The sequence below is a fragment of the Mya arenaria genome, chromosome 13, assembly GCF_026914265.1.
Source record: "Mya arenaria isolate MELC-2E11 chromosome 13, ASM2691426v1".
In the NCBI taxonomy this organism is placed as follows: Eukaryota; Metazoa; Mollusca; class Bivalvia; order Myida; family Myidae; genus Mya; species Mya arenaria.
The window spans coordinates 48,246,175-48,251,585 of NC_069134.1; the positions used below are offsets into that span (position 1 = coordinate 48,246,175).

General features: G+C 33.9%; 1 long non-coding RNA gene across 1 annotated transcript; it reads left to right on the top strand.

Moving 5' to 3' along the window:
- The first annotated feature begins 1,968 nt into the window (after positions 1-1,968).
- On the top strand, positions 1,969-3,437 carry LOC128212919 (uncharacterized). The gene is made up of 2 exons (XR_008257642.1): positions 1,969-2,177; positions 2,396-3,437. It is a non-coding gene; the product is annotated as an uncharacterized LOC128212919 (long non-coding RNA).
- The last annotated feature ends 1,974 nt before the right edge of the window (positions 3,438-5,411 follow it).

The window sequence follows — 5,411 nt, forward strand, 5'->3', positions numbered from 1 at the left end:
AAAACTCATGTGTGAACGAATATATTAATGATGTTAAAAGATATGAGAACGAAAAGAAAATGATAGATTGCAGCTCCGTTTTTAAAAGAGAGAGGTTGAAGTGCCATAGCTAGGTTGCCGTCTGAACAGCTAAATCCTTGAACTTATTTTTAATGTTCAAGCTTTCATAGAATTCAACCAGTTGATATTGTAAAGTTACATTGAATCATGTTGAAAGTTTGTCTTCACTTTTCCCAATTTCCTTAGCTTAATTGTTGGAACTTATAAAAGTCTAAGTAAAGTTGAAAGTTCGTGAAATGCTGAAATTACATTATGGCGAACAACAGACTTTGCATTGAAAAAAACGACAACCAAATAACTTCCATCCAAGTTCCCAGAACGTTTTTGTTTCATCGGAATAGCGCATTGTGGTTGTATCACTACAATAAAACAACTTCATAACATCTCTTCATAACAGAAACACGCAGATTTTAAAGTGGTATGTCAACTAGCGGAACTATGCGCGAGTGGATTGGCTATACGGCCAGAAAAACTAGTTGATGTTATCATTGTTAACATTACTGTAATCCATCTTAGATTTTTTGTAACTGTCTGCATGAATATAATTAGAAACGGCTTTTGTTAACACGTTTTTTTTCAAATATGTTACCTATTTAAAACCATATGCTTTTATTTCCTCATCATTTACTTTGTTGTTGTTTTTATGTAATGTAGGTTTTATTTTCATGTCAGAAAAGAACCTCATTATTAAAGCTAATGTTTCGTGTTACCATATACCCGATAAAGATTCTTCTAACTTGTATGACCATATTAAGTAGCTATGGACAACTACTGCTACTGCTGCTGGCACTGCTACAGCTGCTGATGCAGCTTCTACTGTTGATGCGCTACAGCTACAGCTACTACTGCTGCTGCTACTACTGCTACTGCTACTACTACTACTACTACCACTGCTACTGCTACTGCTACTTTTTGCACATTTACGAAATCTGGGCATCAAAATGTACTATTTCTACTGCAACCGCTGCTGCTGCTGCTACTGCCGAGGCTACCACCACCACCACCACAACCACCACCACTGCTACTGCTGCTACCATCGCGTGTATCAACTATATGTAGTTGTGATATAATGACAGCAGCATTTTCTTGATTTAGCTCTTTTAAATGCGTATTCGCTCTTCCAGACTGGCGGGACTTTTTTCTAATGCGGCAACTCGGACTCGACTTTAAAAAAAGCCAGCTTTGATTTTACTGCATCGTTTTCTAGAGATCATTCCGTTATGTTGACCCCCATGAAATCACCACCCCGAGTCATTACTCTTTAGAAAAGGCGACTACCGGGTAATAATATCGACTCCCGGGTCATAATATTATTATATAATGGCCCACAGATCACTTTTTTCTGAAGAATAACGATCGAGGTCGTGATTCTATGGGGGTCATAACACTGTGTTAACGAAATGAAATCATGATGTGTTCTGTTCGTCATTTGCAATTAGCATCTGCTAAAACGTCATCCCAAATGTCCAGGAGGATCATATGCGAAGATGCATTTTACATTTCTGACTACAACACGTTTCACGTTCTTGAGTGTATTTGCGTAAAGCATTTAAACAACATGCACTAATTAACACGCGGCTGCCTTGCTATTATGTAGCCCAGTTGAAATTCTGAGAGTTTAAGGGAGACAATTCATGCAGATCGATTTTCCTTTTTATACAAGTTATTGGTTATTGTTTCCCTTAGACCATTATATGTTATATGGTTGAGTGATTTCTTTGAAATTGGTCAGGTGACTGTAATTATCATTGTTGCAAAGATTTTCCCTCCATTGTTGAAAACGTTTGAGAAGTTCTGGAAGCTTTTAATTTGATTTGGTCGAGGTAAAGGAAAACTATTATGGTCAGTATTGGTTGCATTTGATCTTTTAACTATTCTATTGGTGTTTGCAATATGTTGGAAATGTAATCATGCATTTGGTAGATTTGTCAGGCTGAATTATGTATTTTCGTGGTATTAGACTTTTGAGGATTGGTTTCAATATAGCATAATCTGCTAATTGTTCTTTACATTTAATATTGCATTCATGGTTTTGGGTTTTCAGTTATAACCAGCATGAACTGCATTCACCTGAGAGATGTATGATTGACAGTGTGGAGTTCAGTCCCTCAGACTTGGTAGGTGATTGATGTAAACTGTTTTGTACATGTTTGTTTGTTGTATATGTACATTTGTATGTGATATGTCATTTTAACGCCACTAGACAATTACTTGACGTATGTGTAATGTCATATTTAAGTAACGCATATATTCATTGTTCACTACTTTATGTTTATATTACAAGAACAGTTATATATGTATTGTAATAAGTATTGTTACTCTTTTCTGTTTTCAGAACGTGTTCTCTCTCTTATATTATACGGATTACGTTCATTTAAACTATTGGAACTAAATGTTTATGTAACTGAAACAGTGCAATAAAGACTAAAAACGAACCCGTGCTTTTCTAACATTCCTATAAGAACTATTTGATAAGCTTGGAAAGTTTAGACTGGTAATATTGGCGCCCAACGAGGGAAAGAAAGAAAGAAGAAACTGATGAGAGAGACAGAGAAGACCACCAGATAGGTACAGAGATTACCAGATGAACCAGATGGTTCAGAGACGACCTGATTCAAGGATTGAAGCTCTTGAAATTTTAGCACAGTCAGGAGCATTGAGGAACTTGGATTTGATTGTGGCACAGAAGGTGATAGAGTCTCTGATGAAGTAGATTAAAATGAGATTACTGGAGCTATTGAACCAATTTTATGTTTTATTGACACATGTTTTTATCAAAATCTTGGTTAATTCATGAGTGAAACGAACTGTTGACATGCAGATTAGATTGCGATGACGCAATTTTAAAGGAGGCGAGATGTAAGACTAACATTTTAATGGTTGGGTTAAATTTATCAGCTATATGAATGTATTTTTTGGTAAAAATGAAATACTGGTTGATTACTGGTAGATTTGAACCCGCTGTAATTTAGATAAGTACGTTTATAGGGTTGATTAAGTATTTTAAACCACTAAAGTACTCTAGTAAATACTTATGGCCAGCTAGTGTTGTAGTGTTATTACTAAAGTAGTAGTGATTGTTAGGCAGAACGACGAGCCTAGAGTGAATGACGAGACGTCATTTTTCGGAGAAGGGAAGTATGTAGCCCAGTTGAAATTCTGAGAGTTTAAGGGAGACAATTCATGCAGATTGATTTTACTTTTTATACAAGTTATTGGTTATTGTTTCCCTTAGACCATTATATGTTATATGGTTGAGTGATTTCTTTGAAATTGGTCAGGTGACTGTAATTATCATTGTTGCAAAGATTTTCCCTCCATTGTTGAAAACGTTTGAGAAGTTCTGGAAGCTTTTAATTTGATTTGGTCGAGGTAAAGGAAAACTATTATGGTCAGTATTGGTTGCATTTGATCTTTTAACTATTCTATTGGTGTTTGCAATGTGTTGGAAATGTAATCATGCATTTGGTAGATTTGTCAGGCTGAATTATGTATTTTCGTGGTATTAGACTTTTGAGGATTGGTTTCAATATAGCATAATCTGCTAATTGTTCTTTACATTTAATATTGCATTCATGGTTTTGGGTTTTCTGTTACAACCAGCATGGGAAAATTATTTAATTGATTCATGCATTGAATTAATTAAACTTAGAATAAATCTGGAAAGAGCTGAGAATAATGAAATAGTTGTGAACAATCTCTGTATTCTTAGTTGAGAACAAATGGGATTATTTATAATCTGATTAGTTCGCCTTAGCATTGCATAAAATACAGTTACAGTTCCTTTTCAGAAACTAATTTGACTTAATTTGAACTCTGAATTGTCAGTATTTGAAATAAAAACATTGTCATTATTTTAAATAAATTTAACTGGTCAGATATTTATTATACCGCACACTTGTTTTGTATTTTTGAAATGATTTATATTTGTATTTAATTAACAGAAGGAAACTTAAGGAATTTGAAACTTAGAGTTGTGTCATTTTATGCAGTTGATGATTGTGTACATGAAGAGTGATCATAACAGCTGTATATTGATGATTGATTTTTGGTGACTAATTATTGTTTGTGCAGTGCCTAGTGAAAGGTTACCTTACATTGGGCTGTGTATAGTGAAAAGAGACACTTGCAATAGAACATATTTTGGATTGCATTGATAGTTTTGCAAATAATTGTTTGTACTTAGACAATTTGCAATTATTCTATTGTGAATTATTGACACTTAGATTTGTTGTGCAATAATACAACATTACCACTGTGTTTTATTTATTAAAGGCTCATACATTAATTGATGTTTTAGATTTTATCTGAATGACCTATGCCACATCTTGGTATAGAAATTTAGAGAAACTTTTTATTTCTACAATGTGATTAAGATTTTGAGTTATTTGATAACTTATTGATGATAAAGTTTGGTGCATAGATAATGATTGAATGAATAAGCATTGATTTTAAAAGATGACTTAGGTACAGATGATGTTTTACATGCTGAATTAATTTCTCAATACATGTAATTTGGGTGATAATTTGGACTTCGATGAGACAAGTTGTTTTGTCGCAGACATTGTATAATTGTGTATTACCTTTGAGCAATTGATGTGATATACTATATGTGATTGCACAAAGTGATGAGAAATATTGAATAGTATATTTGTGTTACACGGGACATAAAATTTTGTGAAATTTGTGAATACTAGCGACATGAGTTCAGAAAGTATTTGTGTAATATATTTGATTCGAAGATAGTGATTATGAATTGAAGTGAACGAAAAAATGAGAACTTGATATCAGAACATTTTGGTTTGTGATTTACATCTAGTCTTTAAAAGATAGACTTGTATGCTAGGATATCAGATATTTTAAAGTGACTTTGAGTTTGTGATTTGATAGTGATATGGTGTTGTGCTGTTGAAAGTGATTGGAATTATGGCCGAAGATTCAGAAGATAGTGAATTTGAGTGGGAATATGAATCTTATCTTTGTCCACGAATTTCAAAATTTTATGGGAATAGTGAACAAGATGAAGTGTGCTGGGACACATTTAAATTTGAGGTGGAGATATTGTTGAATAGTAATGAATTTAGTGAAGATGTGGTCAAATTAGGTGTTTTGAAGGCTCTGAAGGGATCTGCACATGATGCTGCAAGGAGGCTTGGACCAGAAGCTACTCTGGGGCAGATTTTGACCACAGTTGATTGTAGTTTTGGAAGTGTAGAGTCAAGAGAAGACATTTTAAGACAGTTCTACTCATTAAGCCAAGATACTGATGAAAGTATAAATAGTTACTCAAGGAGGGTTGAGGTATTGTTTACAAAGGCAGTGCAATTAGAAGGTTTGAAGTCTTCTGATAC